Genomic DNA, 26,700 nt, shown 5'->3' on the forward strand with positions numbered 1-26,700 from the left:
TTCAAGTCAATTTTTAACATTTTAATATGTTCCAGAAATGATGTACTGCCGCTCCCACTGGCCCCTGTCTTCCCCAACGCCAGCTTCTGCAGGTGGTGCTCCTGCTAGCCGCCACCCGCCTGACCTGGGTCCTTTGTAGGGCTCACTGTCATCATGGCTGTCGTTCCTTGAACACTTCTCGGGCTTCTTGCTTTATGTCAGCAGCTACCCGAACAAACTCGCCTTCACCGTGTCTGTGAACATTGTCATCACACTGTTCTCTCCTTCTCTCCCCTGTAGCCGAGCTTGTTTCCCCTGCCCCCAGCTGACTGATCTCCACATTCCCTCCATAAGGCTGTTTTGCAAAGGTCCTAGCATGCATCCAACTTAGCCAACGTGTACTAATTTTGTCAGTGTAAAGCTGTACAGAATCAACTGTTTTCTTTCCTTTGAGCAAAAGCTCATTGAAAGCAGAGATGAGAAGCAGGAGCACAGGGGAGGTTTTTTTCTTCTCTCAGTGATTAGCTGGGTTTCCTGGTGCACATTGGAAAAGCATTCTCATTTAGGTAATTTTCTTCTCTTCCATCTGATGCAACAATTTGATATTTCAAAACAGGGAAACAGAATGCTAATTATGTGTGGATTTTTAAAGTGTGAATGCCCTTAATGGTATAAAGGTCTAGCAAGTGATCGTGGAATAATTATGCTTTTTAGTGCTGTCCAGAGTCTTGTTTTCTAATTGCCTGTCACTTGGATCAGTGGTAGACTCCTTGAGTCAAACTATAAAATTCCCCATGTTCATGTAGACAGAAATTAAACTGAACTCTTTTTCTTTCTTTTTTTTAATTTTTATTTATTTTTGAGAGAGAGAGAATGACAGAGAGAGAGAGAGAGAATGAGAGGGGTGAGGGTCAGAGGGAGAAGCAGACTCCCTGCTAAGCAGGGAGCCCGATGTGGGACTCGATCCCGGGACTCCAGGATCATGACCTGAGCCGAAGGCAGTTGCTTAACCAACTGAGCCACCCAGGCGCCTGAACTCTTTTTCTTAATGTTAAATTTTAGACTTTTAAATTCTATATACTTTAAAAAAACTAACTTCTCTAGTTGATTATAACAATATAGAATGGAAGTAATATCCTTTTGTCACATAAGTGGTGAAATTTATTGGTGTCAACAGAGTGAGTCCTGTTACACTGGGCATTTGGGGAAGAGATCTTAACATACACTAATCACTCACTTTGTGCCAGACGCTGAGCCCAAGTCAGCCTGTTACAGCGTCTGGCCTTCATCCTAAGCTGCCCCTCAGGCCATGCAGTTCAGGAACTGTTTTATTTATTCTCATATTCCCCCATGTCCCTATAGTTGTTGGTACCTAGTAGGGGCTCAAATTTATTATATTGCATCAGATTGTTGTTCATGCGAATCCCGAAGCATCCTGGCCTCTTCCCTCTAAAACATACTCCAGTTTGTCCCTTTTATGTTCCTGGTATACTCTGCCCTCCTACTTTGAAAAAAATATACCTGCACAATGACACAATTTTATATTGTGGAGCATATCAAAGGTTTCTGTTACTAGATAATAGCTGAAAACTGCACTCTATTTTGTTGCTCAAATTGTTCCAGCTTTTGCCATTGGGAGCTCTTTCATTTGGTTTCTGTATCTCCTTGACATATTCCCAGCAGTTTGTGTTTTGAGCACTTCCCTGCTTTCTGGTGCTACAGGATGCTCCAGACTCATCTGGTTATATTCCCTGTTCCAGCCCTAAAATCAGCCATTTCAATAAGGGTCTCTGGATCCTTTTATTGGAGAGTGGTATGAAAACCCAGGATTTGCTCTGATGTGCTCATTGCTGTTAGGTCCTGTCAGTGAGCAGAGCGAGGAAATAAATGTGTGTGTATTTATTTACCTGTGTATGCATACATCTCTATTATTTTTACTTTTACTCATCAGTTTCTATATTAAGCTAAACAGGAGTTCCCACTGATGTCTCAGACTCTAATTCAGAACCCCATGGTTCATTCTAGCCTTTTCCCCTTTACTTATCTGTAACCTTCCACTCCCAGCAATGAGAAACTTGGCTTCTGCCATTCACTATGTTTTTACTTATTTTTTCAGTCCCAGTATATGTGTACAGCACTATCAAAATCATTAACTAGCACCTCCATGAGAAACAGAATTTCCAGTTAGAGTGGGAGCGTACAGTTCCTTTTGTTTCGTCTTTCATTTTCCACTCAAACTTACTCAGGTCACTTTCTCCCATCCTCCCCATGAGTTTAGGTCATACATTTGTAATACAATTAAGTTCTTTTTCTAAAGATTTATTCATTTATTTGAGAGAGAGAGCATATGCACACATGAGCAGGGGAAGGGCAGAGAGAGACAGTCTGCAGCAGGCTCCATGCTGCATATGGAGCCTGACTCGGGCTCGATCCCATGACCCTGAGATTGACCTGAGCGGAAATCAAGAGTTGGACACGTCACTGAGCCACCCAAGTGTCCCATAATACAATTAAATTCTTTTGTCATAGTCTGCATCCCCCTTCTCTCCACTCCCCAGTTGATTTTTTAATTTGCATTTTAAAATACTGCATTAAGGTTTATTCTCTGTACTATAAAATAGTTCTAGGGGTTTTGACAAATGGATAACATCACGTATCCCTCACTGTAGCTGCCTTCTGAACGCCGTACCGTGCTCCACTGATTCCCACCAGCAGGGAAAGAGGGTTCCTGTTGCTCTCCACCCGCATGAGCACTTGATATTGCTAGGTTTTCTTGTGTTTTTGTTTTTTTGCTATTCTAATAGATGTATAATGGTATATCATTGTGGTTTTAACTAGCGTCCCTATACTGAGCATCGTTTCATGTGCTTATTTTCATCGGTAGATCTGTAGTGAGGTATCTGTTCAGATCTTTTGCCCATTTTTTTTTGTTTCAGTAGAAACTAAAAAATATAGTAACAAGGTTTTATTTTTAATTTCAAAGTAAAGCTCAAACAATATGGAAGTGTATAAAGGGAATAAAATAAGACAGACACTCCCTTTTTTGCTCCAAACGTAAATCTTTTAAAACTGATGTTACAGATCGACCCATGTGCTGCCATTTTCCTTCTATGCTTCTAATGCATAAATGCGTTTTTCTATCATTCTGAAAATTCTTACAGATAAATGTAACTAGACTAAAATTATCACTCTGCAACTTGCTTTTATTTTTTAACTTATCACTGTGTTATAGTCCATTTTCCAGCTCAGTACATGTAAACCTAACTTGGTGGAAACATAACTGGTTTGATTCCATGAGATACATGTGCTAGAAGTGGCTCAACCATTTCTTACTCAAAAGTATTCAAATTAATACCAATTTCTTTTCTACAAGAAAAATACTACAGCAACCACAATTTATACACACTGTTGGCCTTTTCATTTTTTTTTCTTAAATAAAAATACGATATGTAGATATCTATAATATCTCTAATTACCCGATCAATGTATGAGCAGGAAAGAGCAGTAGTCAGTCCTCCTGCGAACATTAAATCATTTTCTGTCCTGGAACCTGTCTTCCTGCCACCATGCTCTCCCTCCCACTCCCGCCCTCTCCCCTCACCCCCTCTCTCTCATTTCGCCAATTTAAAAAAATTGAGTTGTCTTCTTATTATTCAGCCTTAAAAGTTCTTGGCATGTGCTCGGTGCATGTCCTTTTTCAGACGTGGGGTTTGCAGATATTTTCTCCCAGTCTGTCTGCTCATCCTCTTCACAGTGGCTTTCACAGAGTTCGAGGTTTTCATTTTAATTAAATCCAACTTAAGTTTCTTCTTTCATAAATTTGCTTTTGCTTTGTACTTAAAACTCATCACCAAACCCAAGACCATGCAGATTTCCCCTGGTGTTTTCTTCTAGAAATTTCATAGTGTCTGCATTTTACATGTAGGTCAGTGACCCATTTTGAGTTACTATTTGTGTGAGGTTCAGTTTCTTGCATATGTACTTCCAATGTCTGGCATCACTTGAAAGGCTGTTCTTTCTCTACTGAGTTGTCTTTGTACCTTTGTCAAAAATTGACTGTGTTTTTGTGGGTCTGTTTCCAAGCTCTGTTATGTACCATTGATGGATGTCCTTTTGCCCCTCTCTGGTCATTACTGTAGCTTTATAGTAAGTCTTGAAATCAGGTAGTATGAATCCTCCAACTTAGATCTCCTATTCTAGAATTGAATTGGCTGTTCTAATACCTTTACTTGTTCATATAAATGTTAGAATAAGCTTAAGTATGTTTCCAAAAAGCTGGCTGAGATTTCAATAGGGATTGCAGTAAGCTAAGGGAGAATTGACATCTTTACTATGTGGAGTCTTCCAATTCAAGAACACCGATCCTGTACATATTTTGTTACCTCTATACCTAAGAACTTCATTTTGGGGGATGCTATTATAAATGTGTTGTTTTTTAAAATTCATATTCCAAGTATTCATTGCTGGTATAAAAGAAAACAGTTGACTTTTATATCTTGATCATGTACCTTTCAACTTTGCTATATTCACTTATTATGTACAGGAATTATTTGATAGATCTTTGGGGTTTTCTGCATAGACAGTTGTTTGTGAATAAAGACAGTTTTATTTCTTTTTATCCAATTGTGTACCTTTTATTTATTGTCCTTGTCTGATTATACTAGCTAGGACTTCTAGTATAAGTTGAATTAGAAGTGTTGAGAGAGGACATCCTTGCCTCATGCCTGATCTTAGGGAGAAAACTTAACACCTCACTATTTAGTATGATGTTAGCTGTGATTTTTGAAAATAGTCTTAATAGGTTAAGGAAGTTCCCTTCTAAGTTTTTTGAGAGTTTTTTTTTCATGAATGGATGTTGAACTTTCTGCTGCATATATTAATATAATCCTATTTTTAAATTTTTTATTATTATTATTTTTAAAGATTTTGTTTATTTATTTGACAGAGAGCAGGAGAGAGAGCGAGAGAGAGCACAAGCAGGGGGAGCAGTGGGGGGGGGCAGGCTCCCCACTAAGCAGGGAGCCCAACGCAGGGCTCTATCCCAGGTCCCCAGGATCATGACCTGAGCTGAAGACAGACACTTAACTGATTGAGCCACCCAGGCACCCCAATCTTTTTCTCATTTAGTCCATTAATATGATAAATTACACTGATTGATTTACAGATGTTGAATCAGTCTTGCATTGTTAGAATGAACCCCATGTGATCATGATGTATTGCCCTTTTTATATAGTCAACTTGCTGGATTCAACTTGAGCCAAAGGCAGACACTTAACCAACTGAGCCACCCAGGTGCCCCTTATTTCCCCCTTTTAATCAATCAAGATCTTTCCCCAAAGGCGTCGCTGGTCCCGAGTCAGGTTTTCTGTATTTAGTGGTTTTGTCCCTCGGTGCCAAGGAAGGACTTCTCCGGGTTGTCCTGTCCCAGGTCAGAGGGAAGGTGCCTAGCAGTTGGAAAGCACTTAAGGCCACAGTTGAGTAACAAGGAAGGTGAGGAGGGAGAAACTCTCAGGTACTTTCCATCTAAAGTCTCTGTCTTCTCAAGGTTGTAAGTGTGGGAAATCATCTTGAAGCATGAGCTAGAATCATTGGGCACATCATTTTTGCAAAAGTTCGACAGGCAAAAAATGCAAAACTTGGGGCGCCTGGATGGCTCAGTTGGTGGAATGCCCAACTTGTGATCTCAGGACCTGATATCAGGTTTGTGAATTCGTCTCAGGACCTGATCTCACAGTCAGTGAGCGTGACTAACTCTGAGGACTGAGGATGGTGTGCACCGTGCAAGTGTTAACACCCGCCCAACAGTGCAGATTTGTCGAAGCACCTGACTGGTGAAACGGGTTCCCCGATTGCTGTGAAGTTGGAGAGGGGTCCCCAGGTAGGGATTCTCTTTCTCACAGAATTTTAGCCACAGAAGAAGCAGTGGCCTGTCTACAAGGGAAAGCTTCGGTCCAATGACAAACATACAGACCACGACTAAAATGTGTTTCTATCCCCGAGATAGGGAAGCTGCAGGAGATCCATTTGCCAAACTGGAGTGGCCGTGCGGGCAGTCCAGAGTCTGGGAGCCGTGCAGTTTTTCCCGGACTATGCTTTGAACAGGTGGGACAAGCAAGGTAAGCACTTTCTGTGGCCCTGTTACCTTTCCCCCACCAATATTGGTTCGTGAATGCTGTCACTCTGTCAGGAGACCAATGGTTTAACGCAAGTACAGTGGTAAGTACTGGGAATTCTGGAACTTCGGTGGGCAGATTGTTATTTGGTCCAAACCAGAGTTCTCTCTTTTTATCAAACCAACAATTATTAGATTTCCAATACTGTTTTTCCTTTTCAGGGGCCAATTTTTGGGGTCTCTGGTCAATTTTTCCAAATATCATTTGGGAGAACATCCCTTTGCACCTGACAGAGGTCTGGCTATTGGCCTCCTTGAGAGCAGCATTTGGGGCAGAAATGTCAGTGAGGTGATTTCCTTTGGCCTCCAGGGAGTCGCATCTGGATACCCAGGAAACTCGGTCATGGCCTGAGCAGCCACAGCAGTGTGACATGTAATGAATGTTGAACGCAGGAGCCATTTTCATTTTATCTTCGTCGGAGGTAAACCTCGCTGTTCCGTAATATTCCAAAGTCATGAGCTCCTGGAAGATGCACCAGCCATCTGTATAAATGTCTGCGGTTTTCCCTTTGGCCAAAATACAAGGATGGTTAGAGGGGAGCCCGTGACTGTTTCTGCAGGGGCCTTAACTAAGAGGGCAGGGGCAGGAATGGCTGTGAGGCAAGGGGGATATACCTGAGCCATATTCAGGGTCTGGTTGTTGGCTGTAATGCCCTACTGGCTGATGATGGTCCCCGGTGGGGTGAGCGCTCCGAGGGCATTCCCTTCCCTCTCACAGACAAAGAGGAGAAAGGGAAGTTGATAGTTGAGATGTCCAAAGGCAGGGGCCTTATTAGGCTTTTCCTTAAAGTCCCAAAAGCTCTGTCATCCTGATCTTTCCAAATAATAGGGTCAGGTTTGTTGACTTTCAGTAAAGCATATAGAGGTTGAGCCGTAAGAGAGAGTTTGGGATCCAATTTCGACAGTAGTCAGCTAGTCCAAGAAAACCTCGTCATTGGTGCTTAGTTTTAGGTTTAGGGATGTTCGGGATGCCTTGAAGTCTCCCTGGATCCAAATCTAGTCCTGGTTCCGAGATCAGGGGCCCTAAGTATGGAACCTGAGTTTGAACAACCTGCAATTTCTCTTTGGAGATTTTATGTCCCTTTAAGGGCAAAAGTTTTAACAGATGAACATTACCTTCCTGTGAAGAGGTCTGAGAAGAGGAGCAGAAGAGCAGATGATCCACATATTGGAACAAAGAGCCTGCAGAAAAGCTTCTGTCGTCTGAATCCTCTTTTAAGGTTTGTGAGAAGTAAGAAGGACTCTGAGAAATCCTGGGGCATGACTGTCCAGATGGATTTTAATTCTTCCCAAGTGAAAGCAAAAAGATTTTGGCTATCCTTATCTACTAGAATACTGAAAATGCACTGCATAGGTCAGTTACAGTGAAGAATTTGGTTTCAGTGGGGTTGGGTGTCAGTATATATGGGGTTAGAACAGCAGGGTGCTGAGGGATAGCAGTGGTATTTATTGCTCGGGATCCTGGACAACCCTTCATCCTCAGCCACTGAGTGTTCTCACAGGTAAACTAGAGATATTACAGGGACTAGTGCAGGAGATAATGAGGCCCTGAACCTTGTAATCTTCTATTATGTTTCCTTTCCTGTGATATCTTTCTCATTTTAGTATCAGTGTAATACTGTACTCACAAAATAAATTATGACATGTTCTCTCCTCTTCTATTTTTTGAAAGAATTTGAAAAGGATTGGTGTTAATTCTTCTTCAGATGTTTGTTAGAACTCACCAGTGAAACCATCTGGGCTTGGCTTTTCTTTGTGTGAAGTTTTTGAAATAATTTAGTTTCTTTACTTGTAGATCTGTTCAGATTTTTCTATTTCTTCATGAAGGTATTCTTGGTAGTTTCTGTCTTCCTCGTAATTTATTTCATCTTATTATTTTTTGGCATACCTTTTTTCTTAGTATTTTCTTATAATCCTTTTTATTTCTTTTTTTTAAAGATTTTACTTATTTATTTGAGACAGAGAGAGTTGCAGAGGGGGAGGGGCAGAGGGAGAAGCAGGCTCCCTGCCGAGCAGGGAGCCTGACGCGGGGCTCGGTCCCAGGACCCTGCGATCATGACCTGAGTCAAAATCAAGAGTCAGATGCTTAGCCAACTGAGCCACTCAGGCGCCCCTTTTCTCCTTTTTTAATACATGCACTCATAGCTATAAATTTCCCTTTTAAGCACTGCTAGAGCTGTACCCCATAAGTTTTGGTATTTTTTATGTTTGTTTTCATTCATTTCAAAGTATTTTATATTTTCATTGTATTTTCTTCTTTGACACATTGGTTGTTTAAATTCTGATGGAATCCAATTTATGTTTCTCTTTATTTTATGCTTCTGGGTCCATTTTTTAAAGGCCTTTATTTTTTTCGAGAAGTTTTAAGTTTACAGCAAACTGGAGAGGAAGGGACAGAGATTTCCCATATATCCCCTGCCCACACACATGCATAGCATCCCCAGTTATCAACATCAGTCACCAGAATGGTTCCTTTGTTACCAATGATGAACCTACATTGACACCTCATAATCAGCCAGACTGTTTACCTTAGAGTTCACTCTTAGTGTTCTATGGATTTGGACATTCTATGGATTTGGACATTCTATAGATTTGGACAAATATATAATGACTTTATCCATCATTATAATACACAGAGCATTTTCACTGCCCTGAAGATCTGTGCTCTGCCTATTAATCCCTCCCTCCTTCCCCCAGCCCCAGTAACCATTGATCTTTTTATTGCCTCTGTAGTTTTGCCTCTTCCGGGATGTCTTATAGTTAAGTCATACATCATGTAGCCTTTTCAGATTGGCTTATTTTACTTAGTGATAGGCTTTTAAGATTTCTCTATGTCCTTTCATGGCTTGATAGTTCGTTTTTTTTTTAGTGCTGAATAATACTCTATTATTTGGATGTACCACAGTTTATCCATTCACCCATTGAAGATAATCCTAGTTGCTTCAAGTTTTATGAATAAAGCTGCTGTGAACTCTATGTGCAAGTTTTTGTATGGACATAGTTTTCAACTCCTTTGGAAAAATACGAGTGCAATTGCTGGATTGTATAGTATGGTTAGTTTTATAAGAACCCACCAAACTGCCTTCCAAAGTGACTGTACCAGTCTGCATTCCCACCAGCAACGTATGAGAATTCCTGTTGCTCCACACCCTCATCAGCATTTGGCGTTGTCATTGCTCCACGTTTTTGCTGTTCCAATACATGTAAAGTGGTAGCTCAATGTTTTCATTTGCATTCTGATGACATAGTATGTGAACCATCTTTTCATATGCTTATTTTCCATCTGTATATCTTCTTTGGTGAGGTGTCTGTTAAGGTCTTTGGCCCATTTTTGTAATCAGGTTGTTTGTTCTCTTATTGTTGACTTTTAAGAGTTTTTTGTATATTTTGGATAACAAGTCATTATCAGATGTGTCTTTTGCAAATATTTTCTCCCAGTCTCTGGCTTGTCTTCTCATTCTCTTGACTTTGTCTTTTGCAGAGCAGAATTTTGTAATCAAGTCCAGCTTATTACTTTCTTCACAGGTTGTGTCTTTGGTGTTATATCTAAATAGGCATCACTACACCCAGGGTCATCTAGGTTTTCTCCTGGGTTATCTTCTAGGAGATTTGCAGTTTTGCATTTTATGGTTAGGTCTGCCATCCATTTAAGTTAATTTTTGTGAAGAGTGTAAGGTCTGTGTCTAGTTTTCTTTTTTTTTTTTTGCGTGTGGACATCCAGTTGTTCCAACACCATTTGTTGAAGAGACTGCCTTTTTTTTTTTAAAGGATTTATTTATTTATTTATTTATTTATTATTCATTCGAGACACAGAGATACAGAGAGAGAGCGCGAGAGCATGAGCAGGGGGAGAAGCAGAGGGAGGGGGAGAAGGAGACTCCCCACCGAGCAGGGAGCCCGATGTGGGGCCCGATCCCAGGACCCTGGGATCATGACCTGAGCCGAAGGCAGAAGCCTAACCATCTGAGCCACCCAGGCGCCCCTGAAGAGACTGTCTTTGCTCCATTGTGTTACCTTTGCTCCTTTGTCAAAGATAACTTGACTTTATTTATGTGGGTTTATTTCTGGGCTCTCTGTTCCATGAATCTATACTTTTATGCTTTGGCCAATTCTACACTGTCTTGATTACTGTAGCTTTATAGTAAGTCTTGAAGTTGGGTAGTGTCAGTCCTCCAGCTTTGTTCTCCTTAAATATTGTGTTGGCTATTCTAGGTCTTTTCCCTCTCCATATAAATTTTAGAATCATTTTAATGAACTACCTGAAATTTAAAAAAAAATTTTAAATAATATGTCATAGAAATGTATTTAAATGTGAACATAATTATGTATCCACAATATTTACAAATAGGTATCCACACTACTTACTAAAAGGAATAGCTAATGAACATCTGTTGGTAGAGAATCCAAATTATGCCATCCAAAATGGCGTGGTGTCTGGTGCTTGACCAAAAGGTGGCCGCTGTGGGGAGTCTTTCTTCCTGCGTATACCACCTGCAAAGCAGTGACCTGACTCCAGGTGATCGCTTGGTCCAAACTAGGATTTTGGGAGGAACATTAGTACCCAGGTCTCACCCAGGAATATGAAGCTTTTTCTAGGTTTGGTTGATGATGTGGGGCTTCTTAATGCATTCCAGGATTTTGTGAAGATTGACTGAAGAATTGTAAAAGGAAGGTTTTATTATTTGACAGCTAAACAGACCCCAGGAGACACACCTTCACGGTAACCTCTATGAATACCTGCTGTTAGGTAAATGCAAATGGCTTACCTAATGCAGTAGTTCTCAAAGCATCACTGGAAACCAGGTGGAAATGCAGATTCTCAGCCCCACCCAGACCTACTGAGTGGAAATTCTGTGGGTGGGGCCCAGCAGTCTGGGTTTTTAAGAAAACCCCTCTGACGGGTGTTGAATCAGTAACTGTTGACGTCTTGATGAGTTTGAAGGATCTGTGGTGTGGCATTAATGTGAGGTGGGTTCAGACCTGTAGGAAGGAGCCTCGTGTGGCTGTGGGAAAAGGCTAGGGAGGATGGAAACCTTGCTTGCAAAAATCTGCTCCACCTGTTGTTAACATTTTACCCATTTGTGCTATTATAATGTGTTTTCTGAAGAATCTGAACCAAATAGCGTATTTCTTTAAATGATGAAAAAGAGGATCCTGCTGTGGTGTTGTTTTTCCCTGATCTGTGATGAGTCTCCTGAGAGCCCAGGGGCCTTCCCTGAGGTGCATTTAAGGTGTGGGATCACAGAAGTGGGTGAGGTTCATAGCAGACTGTCAGACATCAGTCTATTCAAGGCAGCCCTTCGTCCTTTCCCTGAGGACTTAGCTTGCTAGAAAGGCTAGAGGGGTCTCAAGAAAGAAAAAGCATTTTTAAAATGTTGCCTGCCTGCCCCCAGGAGTGATTTGAGGAGAAAAGTAATTTTATCCAGTTTTGTCATTTTTTTTGAGATACAGATTCAGAAGTAAGGATGTTTCCATTTAAAAGAAATTTGTGAAGTGGGGCACCTGGGTGGCTCAGTCAGTTAAGCATCTGCCTTCGACTTAGGTCATGATCCCAGGGTCCTGGGGTCAAGCCCTACGTTGGACTCCCTGCTCACTGGGGAGTCTGCTTCTCCTTCCTCTCCCTCTGCCCCTGGTTGTGTGCTCTTGCTCACTCTGTTTCTCAAATAAATAAATAAAATCTTAAAAAAAAAAAGAAATTAAAAAAAAAAAGAATTTGGTTTTTTGTTTGTTTATTTTATTACATGTGGAATCATAAAGAGTGCTTTAATTCCTTAAGGACAAAATACTAGTGTGGTATCAGGAAGCCATGTTTTAAAGCATCCGAGCCACTAGGTAAATCTTCAGTCAGCCCCACATGATAAGGGGATGTAAGAAAATGTGTAATTGGTGTTAGGGAAGACATCCTAAAGCAGAGAAAATTTGGGCTAAGGGTTGAAATTAAACAGACCCACCCCTCAAGGATTAGAAGGAACACAGATCTGTCAGGTTAAAGACCCGCAAGAAGTTGGAGATATAAATGTGATCAGGAAAACTAAGATAAGGAAGATGCCACTCCTTGCCTTTGCATGGTGGTGCTGTTGTGTCCCTTCTGTGGTCTCAGCAATAACCTTGACGTGGGGAAGGCATGATTACTGGTTCCCCTTTGCAGAGGAACAGGCTGAGGTTCAGTGAGATTAAACGGTGGTGGTGGTGGCAGCTGCCTTTGAACAGTAATTTGTGTATTCATTCAATAAATCCTTCCTGAGGACCTACTATGTGCCGGGCCCTGTTCTAGACAGCAGTTGACAAAGCAGACAAAACTCTGTGCCTTCATGGAGCTGACATTCTGGGAGGGGAAGGCAGACAGTAAAAGGGATGAAGCAGTAAATTATGTACCATGGTAGGTGTGTTTTCTTCAAAAGTCCTGAGGAGAACAATGAAACAGGGAAGGGGAGTTGGTTTAAACTGTAAACAGGGTAGGCTAGATGGGTTTTGAAGAGAGGGGGAGCGTGACCTGCTGAAGTTAACAAGGGCACTCTGGCTGCTCTCTTGAGGACAGACTGAATTATGGATCAGGCACAGAATTAGTCTGTGTATAGGCTTGCAGGTCATCTTTGCAATGACTGCGGGGCAGATGTGAGTCTCAGAGATGTTAGTAAATGTGCTTCAGATCACAGAGCTGGGAAGTGCCAACAACTCTGTGCAACATGTGTGTGGATTTTATGACCATGCGGTCAGACCAGCTGCATTTCTGTTAGGAGCGAGGAGGCCAAAATGTGTAAAGGAGCTTTGTTCTTGACACTTGTTTTTGGGACAGCAGTGAATTAAGATTTGGATAAAGGATTAGCAAAGTGTGTGCACAAAGCAAAGCAAATTGAAAATCTAGCTGTGGATAGAGAGGTCTGAAAAGTTTCTTGCAAGCTAAGGAATTATCAGTGTAGCAGAGTTAAAATGCATACAGTAACATTGAAATTTTTTTTATCCAGTGTGAAGTCTTTCCTGTTGAGAGGCTGTATGTGTGGTGGTGAAGAGCACAAATTCTGGAGTGAGAGGTGTGAGTTCAAATCCCAGCTCCACTATTTAATAGCTGTGTGACTATAGGCAAATTATTTGACTTCTCTTTGCCTTCATTTTCTAATCTGTAAAATGGGAATAATAGATGAAACTAAACACGTTTTTCCCATATGGTCCAGCAGTCATGCTCGTTGGTGTTCCTGTAGGAGCGGAAAAACCTATGTGCACACAAATACCTGCACATGAATGCATACAACCGCTTCATTCATAACTGCCAAGCCTTGGAAGCAAGTTAAATGTCTTTCAGCAGGTGACTGAATAAATAAACTGTGATTCATCAAGATAAAGGAATATTATCCAGCACTAAGAAGAAATGGACTGCCAGGCCATGAAGATGTGTAGAAACCGTAAATGCCTATCACTAAGTGAAAGACGCTAATCTGAAAAGGTGACATACTGTGATTCCAATGATATGACATTCTGGAAAAGGCAAATCTGTGGAGACAGTGAACAGATCAGGAGTTGTTGGGGTGGGGCAGAGAAGGAGATGACTGGGCAGCAAAAATTCTCTTGTGTGGTCCTGTAATGGCAGATACATGTCCTTATTCATTTATCCAAATCCACAGAGTATCCAGCACCAAGGGTGATCCCTAAGGTAAACTGTGGGCTCAGGGTGATGATGATGTGTCCATGTGGGCTCATCAGCTATAACAAATGTGCTATCGGGTGGGGGTGTTGATAGTGAGGGAGGCCGTGCATGTTGGGGTGGGACAAAGGGTACAGAGGAATTCTCTGTACCTTCCACTTAGTTTTGCTATGAACCTAAAATTGCTCTAAAAATACACTGTTTTTTAAAATTAGAATAATAGTAGTACTCAGCAAATGGTGGTGTGGTGAGGATTGTGAGTTAAGACAAGTAAGGGACTTGGAACAGAGCCTGGCGTGGAGTAAGCTTATGTGTTTTAGTTATTATTAATATATTATTTGTGAACATAAAAGTATGTAGCTTTCATAAGTTCACTCACATACTTGGAGATCTCTATTTTTGCCCATACAAACTTCAATTTTTCAACCTCAAATTCTTCTACCACGATTGCCGTGTAGAAGTCATGCTCTTGGCCCATGTCTTCAATGTGGGCAGAGGGCCTCTTGCAGCAGGAGGAGTTGGAGCGCGGGTTGACTCCTCCCCAGGTGTCCCACCTCAGACATCTTGACCCTGATGCCCGTGGAGCACAAGTGCTCTGCACGCCCAGGAAGGGTGCCGCTGCGCGTCTCTCCTGCCAGCACGTCTAACACCGCCCCCACCCATTCTCCCCAAAAGTGCACGTGCGGGCTTCTTGTCTGGAAGATAGAAGGAAAGCAGTGACCTCAGAACGCCTCAGGTCACCACAGAGCCTGTCTCTCTGTGAAATGGCTTTTTTATGAAGGAGAACATTCTTTATGTCAAGCTCTTACTTCCTGACGACTCTTCTGAACAGTATGAGTGATCGTCTGTAGCTGCTCTGAGTTTTAAGTATTGGGTACTAATTAGTGAGCCTGTGATTAATCCTAAATGTTGAGTCATTTTGAGGAACATCTTGGGATGAAAGCAAATTGTAGGATAGAGCGAGCAAAATATCTGTCATTAGCAGCAGGAAATGAAATTAAATAAGATGATTGCACAGTGAAATGACAGGATTACTGTTCAAACCCTGTTTCTCCTGACTCTGCAACCAGGCACGTGAAATGAATTCAGTTGTGAATGAAGTTACTGTTTCATAAATCTTCTTGAGAAAGTCAACCATTACTAACTACCGGCAGGACTGTTTTCTAGGTAGTGAAGGGAATATTTACAGTCTTATAAAATACTATGATACTGGTTTGCAAATTAAAATAACAGTAATATATTGGATACCTGTATGCCAGACATTGTGCTAGAAACACACACACAACTGTTCTTTATCCTCACAACAAGCTGAGAAAGATATAATCCTCATTTTACAGAAGAGAAAATTGAAGCTATACGAAAACCGGTTCGTATAGCTGGCAGTGAACAGAGTCACAGTTTAAACGCAGAACTTCTGCCTTGCAATACAGCTTAGCCTAGTTGAGCCGTCTGTAATTGGTCAGTTATATACCGTTGGACTACACATCCATGTTTTTATGCGGAGTTAGTACACAGAGAACACTCTTGCAGAGTCCCCTGGAAGCTGGAAGCTGAAGCGGAACAGGAGTGGGGACTGGCGTTTGGGCCGAGAGGAGGGCTGTTGACTTTGCCAAGAAGCGGCACTGGGGCTGCTGGACTGTTTAGATCAGAGCAGGTGATGAGCACCTGCAAGGAGAAGGGAGAAGAGCCTGCGCTGGTGCTTTCGATTTTCTGTTTTAACTCGCAGACTTTCACGGGTCTGGAAATAATGTTTCTCAAACTGATGTTTATTACATGTCTCAGATCTTTGAAAATTCATAGTTTAACTCTAAGCATATACTAACTCTCAGGTAATTAGACCATTAAAGAAAACTTTCCATTTTCCCACTGTTTTTCCTAGGTTAGAAGAATTGCTTTTTCATAAAAAGCATGTATTCATGTTATTTGACAAAAATATAGTATTTAAGCCATACAAAGTAGATGATTTACAAAGAAAGAGAGCTTTTACTATTTTTAAGATGACTTTTATTGTCACATTTGGATACATATGATATTCTTTGAAGATGGGCCATTTTTTAAAAAAAATATTTATTTGATAGACACAGCGAGAGAGGGAACACAAGCAGGGGGAGTGGGAGAGGGAGAAGCAGGCTTCCCGCCAAGCAGGGAGCCCGATGCGGAGCTCGATCCCAGGACTCTGGGATCATGACCTGAGCCGAAGGCAGACACCTCACTGACTGGCCACCCAGGCGCCCCAAGATGGGCCATCTTTACTTTTGTAGATTAACTATTATGTTTTAGCAATACTGTCATCCTGCAACAAAGGGTTATCTGTCTATTATCTATCATTAAATTGGGATTTACATGTTACATTGGAGAAGCTTTTCTTAATGTGGCAGAAAAGTTAAAGTTACAGAAAAAATCTTACAGGTTGGACTACATGAAACAGTAGTACTGCTAGGCAGAACACACCATAAACATATATAAGATGTCCTGCTCCCCCTGCTTGTGTTCCCTCTCTCACTGTGTCTCTCTCTGTCAAATAAATAAAATCTTTAAAAAAAATAAAATAAAATTTTCTTTATCCATTTGAGAGAGAGAGATGAGTGGTGGGAGGGGGCTGCAGAGGGAGAGGGAGAAGCAGACTCCTGGCTGAGCAGGGAGCCCGATGCGGGGCTCGGTCCCAGGACCCTGGGATCACGACCTGAGCCGAAGGCAGATGCTTAACTGAATGAGCCACCCAGGTGCCCTATTAAGTTTTAAATTTTAATTCCAGTATAGTTAACACACAGTGTTATGTTAGTTTCAGGTGACAATACAGTGATTCAACTTGTATACGATACCCGGTGCTCATCATGACAAGTGCCCTCCTTCATCCCCGTCACCTGTTTCCCCATCCCTCACCCACCTCCCCTCTGGTACCATCAGCATGTTCTCTATAGTTAAGAGTCCGTTTCTTGGTTTGTCTCTCTTTTCCTTTGCTCTTTGTTTCTTATTTCCCACACAAGATTTCATTCTTTCTAATGGCTGAATAATGTTCCATTGTGTGTGTATGTATGTGTACATAAATGAACATCACATAGGCAGACTCTCAAAAACTAATCTTTTTTTTGTCCCCAGCAGACTACCATGCCTGCAGGAATCTTGCCTGAAAATGAAGAACCGTATTCCACTTCGGTGAATGACAGTGCACATGCTGCCGACATGAAAGGTGAGAGTGCTTTGATGTACTTGCCTCTTTGTGCCAAGCGGCATCTGATAAAATGGTGTGAGTAGACATGACAGAAGGCTCGAGGCCTCATACCGGGATCCCAAGTGCAGCTGCTGTTTATGGCTTTTGTTTATTTCTGCCTCCCTGTTTTGACCTGTTAAAATTCCTTTTCATAATCCTGAATAACAGGTCTTTTGAGGAGGAACGTTGAAAACAATGTTTGTCTCCTGCATTATCCTCTCATCACACGCCTCCTGTGAGTCACACTTTCCTTTCTTTCCTGTCTCCTTCCTCGGGAGTGACACTTAGCCGCGTGTCCAGGAGCACGGGACGCCTGCGCCTCCCAGTCTGTTTCTCTCCTCTGTCCCGTGCCGTGGTCTCGAGCTTTCACACGGCAGCCCCAGGCAGGAGGGGTGCTGCCGTACCTGCCCTCACTCCTTGGCCTGCCGCAGGTGCTGAGCCGGGGCACAGCCCGACTTCCTGCCACGTTGGCACCACGGGCCCTGCTGCTGCCGCCAGCGGAGAGCCGCATGTTGAGTCACTCTTCTTGGCAGTGTCCTTTGCGTGATTTTCCCACTGGCTCTTTTAGGTTTGCCCTGTTCACTTTCGTGTTCCTGTACAGGGAACTTTGAAGGACTGTCCCCCGAAGTGGGGTGACATGACGTAAGGGCCTGAAGGGAGTAACTGGCTCTCGGTGCGTTGTGCTCTTGTAGGAGTCCAGCCACGCCACCAGGGGGTGCTGTCTGTCGCCGGGAGAAGGAGCGTCTCCCTCCTGAGACCTCGCCCGGATTCAGGTCCTCGCAGATCCTCCTCCTGTCTGTGCCTGACTCTGGGGGCACCGGGACGCTTGCTGGCCACCGTCTGTGGACAGCGTCTGTGTGCCAGGCTTACGGTGTGTCGGCTCCCCTGGTTTGAGAAGGAAGCCTGTCTGAAACCGAGGCAGGAACGGTGCCTACTTGCCGCTTACGTTGTAGAGTGATGTGTGTTTTGCTCAGGGACTCCAGCTAGCGATGTAAGGCTCAGGCAGACCTTTCCCCCCTGCCTTCTTCTGTCGACATGTCACCTCTTAGTGGGGTTTCCCACCAGGGGTTCTCTGGGCTTCTGAGGCGGGCAAGTCTGGAGTGTACAGGAGGGCGCCGGGTGCGGAAGAAAGCATCCCTGCACCCCCCCAGCGTCCAGTCACGTCCCCAGACTGCAGTGACCCCCCCAGCGTCCAGTCACGTCCCCAGACTGCGGTGACCCCCCCAGCGTCCAGTCACGTCCCCACTGCGGTGACCCCCCCAGCGTCCAGTCACGTCCCCAGACTGCGGTGACCCCCCCAGCGTCCAGTCACGTCCCCAGACTGTGGTGACCCCCCCAGCGTCCAGTCACGTCCCCAGACTGCGGTGACCCCCCCAGCGTCCAGTCACGTCCCCAGACTGCGGTGACCCCCCCAGCGTCCAGTCACGTCCCCAGACTGCGGTGACCCCCCCAGCGTCCAGTCACGTCCCCACGGCGGTGACCCCCCCAGCGTCCAGTCACGTCCCCAGACTGCGGTGACCCCCCCAGCGTCCAGTCACGTCCCCACGGCGGTGACCCCCAGAAAGCCTGACACGTTTCCAGCTGCCCAGGGAGCGCTGTACTGGCCGTGTGTGATCTCTTGCTGAGCTGTTTTACCTTTTGTGTTTTTTTTAAAGATTTTATTTATTTATCTGACAGAGAGAGACACAGCGAGAGAGGGAACACAAGCAGGGGGAGTGGGAGAGGGAGAAACAGGCTTCCCGCTGAGCAGGGAGCCCGATGCGGGGCTCGATCCCAGGACCCTGGGATCATGACCTGAGCCGAAGGCAGACGCTCAACGACTGAGCCCCCCAGGCGCCCCTGTTTTACCTTTCCTAAAACCATCTTTGTCGTTGAAATTTTCCCCATGTATAAATGTAGCTAATATTTAATTAGGAAAAATCTGGAAAAATAAGAAACTTTACATCTAACTTTTTTAGAGTGAGTCTCGTCTATAAAGGTAGCCAGTTATACTTTATTGGGTTAACATTGGGGTGGGAAGTATTTTATTAGTCGCTAATGAATCATGGGAAAATTAGGGGGTACATAAATAAAGTTTTTAAGTTATTTGTGAAGGAAAGTAGAAAACTCAACAACAACCATCTTTGGGATGAGACAAACCTAGATTTAAATCTTGGTTCTACTTTTTGAAAAAAAATTGAGGGGAGGCGGAATTTCAAGCATTCATAAAAGTATATAGGATACTGCATGCGGAGGTACTGTTCTCCTTGGAGGTACCACCCCTACATATGGGTGCCGCCCCCACGGAGGTGCCACCCCGCCACAGAGGCCCCCTTCCCCGTCAGGTGCCATCTCCCAGCTTTAACAGTTTCAGCTCACTCACTTCCTCCCCCCTTTCCCTTACTTCCATATTACTTCATTTCATTCCTTAACCACATCACCATTACCATAACTAAAAAAATTTAACAATTGCTCAATGTCATCAATATCTAAACATTGCTCAAATTTCTGTCTCATAAATGTATATATTTTTGTTTGCATCGGGCCCCAACAGAAGTCAATATTTTAAAATTGGTTGGTATGTATCTTAGATCTCTTTTGCATGTGGATTTCTCCCTCTTTTTCCTCCAATTTATTTGTTAAAGAAACTGGGTTTTTTTGCCGTATAGAGTTTGCCACAATCTGTATTTTGCTGATTATATTCACATGTTGTTTCCTATAAACTGAACTGGCAGAGGGTCATAGAGCCTAATCAAGTTTTTTTTTTTACTTATAGCCGTATTTGATGGATAGTGCTGTATTCTTCCATCAGATGTCTGGTTGTCTCTCTTGTGATGTTAGTTCTTTTGTTTTGAAATAATTTCAAACTCACAGAAAAGCACTAAAAAAAAATTCCCATATACTGTTCACCCAGAGACCCTCATCCACGTTTTGTCAACTGTCCCAATAATATCCTTTAATAGCAAGAGGACACTTGTCATGTTTTTTTCAGTGACTGGGCGCTGCTAGTTCTCTCTTGACCTTTATGAAAATTCCAGGCCAGTTACGTCGCAGCACGTTGCTCACTTGGGGTTTGTCTGCTGTTACATCGTAGTAACGTTACAGTCACACATTTCTGGCAGGAACACATCAGAAGTGATGTTACTCTTTCCTCACTGCATCCCATCAGGAGACCCAGAAGTCCCTGGAGGTGTTAAGTTCGATCACGTCAGGACGGTGGCGTCTGCCGAGATTTGTGCATTCTAAGTCGTGCTTTCTCCCTCACAGCTCCTATTTTGTGGAGAGGTGTTGGAGAGTGTGCCCACCCCAGCCTTCGCCCAGCTCTTCTTGCTCAGCTCTCTGAGGGTCCACCTGGATTAACCATCGTGATGGTAGATAATGAAGTGGAGGGTTCCTAATCCGTCTTCGCTTCTGTGTGTCTCAGCCGGCACGCTCTCCTCCCATTTGTGTGTGTTGTATCTCCATTGCAGTATGGATTCGTGTTCTGTCAGGGCATGTATCAGTAACTGTCATTTGTTTTCATGCTCAGCCGTCCCACACGTGGCCAGCAAGAGCCCCTCCCGGCAGGGACGTCCCTGCACGCCTGCTTCCTGGCCCAGCAAGGCCTTCCATCTCCCCTGCCCTTTCCCCGTCCCAGCCCTGAAGTCACCCAGTTCTGCAAGGAGCTCTGGTCCTTTCAGTGGGGGATGGTATCCAGAAACCCAAATGTGCTCATTACTGCGAGGACGTCGCAATTGCCACGCTCCCTGGGAGACAGAGCTAGGAAGTGTATGTTAATAAGTGTGCACAGATCTCTACCTGCTTTTACATGTGTATTTGTTTCTATATGGTGAAAACTCTGAGTCCATATCGGTACTTCCCATTGTCATCCCTCACTACCATCATTCTAGCTTTTCCCATTATTATGTTTATAAGTCCCTTCTTCGAGAATGAGAAACCTTGCTCTCATTATCCCCAGTTTCCTTATTTCCTCAGGCCTCCTTTTCATGACCAGTCTCCAGCCCTGCCATCGCTCACCTGAGCTCGCCCACACGGAGTCTGTAGCCTGCCAGGCCGAGTGCCGTAGACTCTGCTGCACTGACCCTCGAGCACACGGGGGTGGGGGCACTGACCGCGGCACAGATGGAAATCCACAGATAACTTCTGACGCTCCAAGAACTTAACTCTAACAGCTGCCTGCTGACTGGGAACCTTACTGATAACCATTGATTGACACAGATTTTGTGTGCTACATACTGTATTTTTATAATAAAGTAGATAAAAAATGTTAAGGAAATCATAGGGAAGAGACAATACATTTATGCTGTCCTGTATTTACCCAAAGACATCTGCGTACAGGTGGACACATGCAGTTCACACCCATATCGTTCAAGGGTCACCTGTAGTTGCCTTCCTTGGGTTGGGCCTGACCTCTGCTGCATGGTCCTCACTTAGGCCTGCCTCATGGCTATTTTTATTTTGATTATGTATATACTTTTAATTAAAATATTGAGATAATTGTGCCGTCACATGCAATTGTCAGTCATAATACAGAAAGACCCTTCACTCAGATTCCACTAGTAGTAACATCTTACAGATCTGTAGTGCAGTGTCACGGCCTGGATGTCGGCATTGTTACAGTGAAGATGACAGCACTGGGGGCACCTGGGGGCGCAGTCAGTTAAGGGTCTGATTCTTGGTTTCGGCTCAGGTCATGATCTCAAGATTGTGGGATTGAGCCCTGCGTCGGGCTCTGTGCTGGGTGTTGAGCCTGCTTAAATTCTTTCTCCCTCTGCCCCTGCTCACTCATGCACTCTCCCTCTCTCTCTCTCTAAAAAAAAAAAAAAAAAAAAAAAGGATACAGGACAGCGCCATCACTACAAGGACCCCTCCTGTTGCCCTTGGGTAGCCAGACCCATGTCTGCCCGTGAGTCTGGCCCCTGACAAGTACTGTGACAGCGAAAGCACAAGCAACAAAAGGAAGAAGTCGATAATTCAGACTTCATCAAAATGTAAAGCTTTTCTGCATCAAAAGATGCCATCAGCAGAAAGAAGTCAGTCTGCAGAATGGGAGAGACTGTTTGGAAATCACATATCCGTCTAATGAGGAGCTAGGCTCCAGAGTGTGACGAGAATCCTGAAACTCAGTGAGCAAACACAACCTGATCCAGAAAGTGACTCGAGTAGACGCTTCTCTGAAAGGACACACAGATGTCCAATATGCACGCGAGAAGCTCATTCTAACCATTACAGACATGCAGACCAAAACCACAGTGAGACACCAGGGCATGTCCGTTCGGATGGCTGTTCTCAAACAAACCAGAAATAACAAGTGTCGGCGAGTAGATGGAGAAACTGGAGCCCAAGTACGTTGCTGCTGGTGTAAATTATGGTGCAGCCACTGTGGAAAACAGTATGGCAGTTTCTCAAAAAAATTAAAAAAGAATTACTCTGGGGATGCCTGGGGGGTACAGTCAGTTAAGGGTCTGATTCTTGGTTTTGGCTCAGGTCATGATCTCAGGGTTCTGGGATCGAGTCCCACATCAGGCTCCCTGCTTGGTGGGGAGCCTGCTTCTCCCTCTGCCTGCCGCTCCCCCTGCTTGTGCGCTCACTCTCTCCTCCACCCTCGCTGACAAATAAATGAAATCTTAAAACAATAAAATAAAAATATAAAAAAAGAATGACTCCGTGGTACAGCGGTTCCATGGGACAGAAAGCGGGGACTCAAGCCAGTGTTTGTGCCACCACGTTCACAATAGCCAAGAGTGGGAACCAACCCACAGAGGTGGCACGTACATGCAGTGGGATCTGACTCAGCCTGAGAAAGCCTGACATCTGCTACAGCGTGGCTGGACCTTGAGGACACTATGCTGAGTGAGATCAGCCAGACACAGGACAAACACTCCGTGAGTCCACGTCTGTGAGGGACCCAGAAAGGTCAGAAAGTAGAAGGGTGGGCGCCAGGCACTGGGTCGGCGGGAGATGGGGAGCTGGTGTTTAACGGGGACAGAGTTTGGGTTTAGGAAGATGAAGAAGTTCTGGAGACAGACAGTGGGGACGTACTTAATGCTAGTGTAGTACTGTACATTTAAAAATGGCTAAAATGGCCTATTTTGTGTCATATATATTTTACCACAATTAACAAAAGGAAAAAGGAAAGCGCTTTCTCTTCCTGTTCTTTTCCCTTCCCTTCCCAAACAAGTCAGTCCCAAGCCCCTGGCAGGGCCACGAAGAGTAGGTGCGCACACCAGAGGGTGGGCGAGGCTGTGGTGCTGGAGTCCGGGCAGGGTGAGGGGCGGCAGCAGTCATGACAGTGTGTGGGGTGACGGGTGTGCGAGGCTGGCCACACTCTGCTGTGAGAGCACTCGGGGGGGCCAGAGCCTCGGGTGAGGTGAAGAGGGTTCCTGCATGGCCGGCGGCCCCACGTGGAGTATCCGAAGACAGGGGGGGCGTCCCCACAGGTCATGGCAGCATCAGACTGGCTGGGGTGTTAGAGCCCACATGGGGGGCTGTGGATCCACATCGAGGAGGGGGCAATAGCAGTGAGGGGGAGATCGGTCACATAGAGCGGCCCGGTTAGAGATGACGGTAGCAGGGTTCTCACCATTACAGAAAGGTGGAGGGACCGTGTGTGTTGGATTGGACTTGGTGTACAGGGTGAACTCTTGGTTTTCAGTTTATATACGTATGCGTGCATATGGAGATAAACGTGGACCTGAACGTGTGGAGTGTGCGTGTGCGTGTCTACGGCACACGTGCCTTCACTGCTGAGAGGGCCTGCTGGCGGCCGCACACCCAGCACCCAGACTTCCTTCCTAAGTGCCGTTCTTCAGCCGTGAGGGTCTCATCGTGGGGAAACAGATACATTCTGCAAAATGACGGGCCTACACTCTTCAGAAGTCAAGGAAAGATGGAGGAGCTTGCTCTGGAGTGAATGAGTGAGACCCGGGCAGCCGCTACAACGTGGTTCTGACGTGGTGTGATTTGCCGTTAGGAGCACTGAGATCACCAGGGAAGCTTGAGCGAGGTCTGAGGGACAGAAGCAGCTAGTCACGTATCAGTTGTAATCTGCAGATTTGGGGGAATCTAGAGGATGTTTTTGTTTATGGGAAATATACGCTAAATTATTTGAAGTAATGGGACAGCATGTCTGCAGCTTATTCTCAGGTGGTTCAAGAAAAAATACTTTATTGTATTTTTCTGTAAGTTTGAGATTGCTTCAAAGTAAAAGATAGTCTTCTCCAAAAAATTTTTAAAATTAAACCAAATTGTTCAACCGTGTTGCCTGCTGCTGAGCAGTCCACCAAGACGAAAACTGTCCGGAAGCCATCGGATACCTTAGAACAGCTGTTGGTGGGTGATGGAGGCGGAGACCAGAGCGACGGGTTGGCACCGAGACAGGCGATGTGCAAATGGCCACTCTTGTCAACTCCTCAGAGGTTCTTCTGGGAAGGGGGACGCAGGACCCTCCGAAGCAGGGGACTGTGGTGAGGGGTGTGGAGATAATGATGTACGCAGGAATACTTGGACAACTAAGAAGCTATAGCCCAAGGAGGGGAAGTTTTGGAGAAATTCTGTCTTCAGATATTGGAAGATCTTGCAAAGTCAAAGAGATGCTTTGTTTTAATTTTCGGAGGAAAGAAGTAGAGCCAGTGTTTACGGAGCAGGGGCTTCTGACTAACGCGTTGAGCCGTCCAGCAGCTGAGTGGTTGGTGGCCTTGCACGAAGTGAACTCCTGACCCAAACAGTGGCAGGCAGAAGCTGTTCCTGGAAGTGATTCCTCTGGTGACGTAGGGCTGAGGCCAGGTGGACCTCCAGCTCCCACTGCGCACTCAGGCCCATTGTCATGTGGTTTGTTCAAATAGGAAGTCCTCAGCCCTTTCTGAAATCTTGAGTCTAAGTGGAAACGACCAGTGCTTGGGGCTCCACGTCGGCCTTAACCACTGCGTGTGGGAATTAAAAGGACCATGCGGTCGGGTGCCTCTCAGCGGGTTTCTTTGCTGCGCTTACCACAGGGGTAGACGGTCTCACCCTTGCAGTGACCAGGGAGTCCCTTGGTTCCTTAAACATTATTTTGAATTGGAGAAGGTCCGATTGCCCACCTGCAATCAGGCCAGTGGCCACGAAGGTGTTATGGCCGGAGCACAGCGCCCTGGTTCTTTGCACTTCAAAGGGCCCTTTGTGTGCGGGTGATGACAGCAGCTTGGGGGGTATAGGATTGGTCACGGGGATTATCCTCTGTATTATCTTCCTGCTTTTTCTTGGAGCCTGGTTTCTTTTTAGAGACGGTGTATTCGGAAGTGAGAAGGGTAAGAACAGTAGCAAGGTAGCGCACCCATGAGTTTATGTTCATGGGGTATAGAAAACTGACATTTGTCTTCTTATGTATTTAGAAGAATATGTTGTCACAGGAGTGAAAAACAGATGAGTTACTAGCAGGCAAGTGGGAAAACAGCAGTAGTGTGGATTCTTGTGACTTGCAAATAAATTATAACTGTGGAGGGACAAGGAGCTTATGATAATGATGTTCTTTCTGGGGCCTCCTGAAAAAACACTCTACCTTTTAAGTGTCTGCGAAAGCATGGCCCTTCACAAAATTACTCTCTGAAACACTCCGTTTTATATATCACAATATCACATGAAATAGGAATTAAAATAGTATTGTGGCTCCTGTTTATCTAAAAAGAAGGCCTCTATTTTTTTCCTGTTGGTAATTTATATATTGAAATGTTACTTAGGAGCGCCTGGGTGGCTCAGTCGTTAAGCGTCTGCCTTCGGCTCAGGTCATGATCCCAGGGTCCTGAGATCAAGTCCCACATCGGGCTCCCTGCTCCGCGGGAAGCCTGCTTCTCCCTCTCCCACTCCCCCTGCTTGTGTTCCCTCTCTCGCTGTGTCTCTCTCTGTCAAATAAATAAAATCTTTAAAAAAAAGTTACTTATAAGAATCTGAACAACTCATCATTAGCAATCTGTAACTCATCCCAACTTAAATTTTTTAATGGATTTTTAGGTTGTTCTACAAATATGCTTTCTTACGAATACAGAAAGAGAGACCAGTTTGGTACAAGTATAATATCTTTTATTCCAAGAATTTGAAAATAATCTCTTTAAAGTTTTTTCACGATTATTTTCCGGCAACATTCTGTGAACAAAAACATGGTTTTCGAAGGCCACAAATTAAGGAGATGTGAGATTTCTGAGGTCAGGGAGGTTGAAACAAAGCTTCTCGGAGATGGCTTTTCTCAATCTTTATTTTAATGCTGTATTTCTCTCTGACCTCAGAAAAAACCTGTGTTGAGTTTTAAAAAATATTACCTCTTTCAGCGTCTTCATACATAGTTGTTGAAACATGTAAAGACTCACCTATATGAAAATATGAGCTTTGAAAATTCTGCTCACCAGCCATCTCATCCCTAGGAGTTTGCTGAAGGAGAAATGTGGATATAAAAAGGATTGGGTCCTGAGATGTTTAATGTCTTATTTTTAAATAAGATCATGGGTTATGGCCTAAATGTCCAACAGCAAGGGAATGAGGACGTAAGTTATGGTGCACCCGCTTGTGCGTGAGGACCCTCGTGAGACACGGAGCAAACGGGAAGGTGTTGCCATCTGCTTAAAAAAGCAGGAAGATGTATTCACAGAAGGTCCACGCGTCTGCAGACAGAGGCAGGAAGAGAGGCCAGTGTAGTCCTAGGGGTGGGACTGAAGGCACGCTTCCTTGTTGGAAAGCCACTTGGCATAA

At 44.3% G+C, this 26,700-nt stretch overlaps 1 long non-coding RNA gene across 6 annotated transcripts in view; it reads left to right on the forward strand.

Moving 5' to 3' along the window:
• LOC118549381 (uncharacterized) overlaps positions 1-22,640 on the forward strand; it is a 28,891-nt gene extending 6,251 nt beyond the window's left edge. Inside the window, exons 2-7 of one of the 6 annotated variants that reach the window (XR_013443957.1) lie at positions 5,984-6,095; positions 6,462-6,573; positions 7,280-7,371; positions 13,117-13,182; positions 16,893-16,980; positions 17,694-19,722. This is a non-coding gene — a long non-coding RNA (uncharacterized LOC118549381). Of the gene's footprint in view, positions 1-5,983; positions 6,096-6,461; positions 6,574-7,279; positions 7,372-13,116; positions 13,183-16,889; positions 16,981-17,693 lie in introns of all 6 variants that reach the window. The other 5 variants (XR_013443958.1, XR_013443960.1, XR_013443959.1 and 2 more) reach the window with 5 other exon arrangements.
• The last annotated feature ends 4,060 nt before the right edge of the window (positions 22,641-26,700 follow it).

This window comes from Halichoerus grypus, chromosome 14 (assembly GCF_964656455.1).
Source record: "Halichoerus grypus chromosome 14, mHalGry1.hap1.1, whole genome shotgun sequence".
Taxonomy (NCBI): domain Eukaryota; kingdom Metazoa; phylum Chordata; class Mammalia; order Carnivora; family Phocidae; genus Halichoerus; species Halichoerus grypus.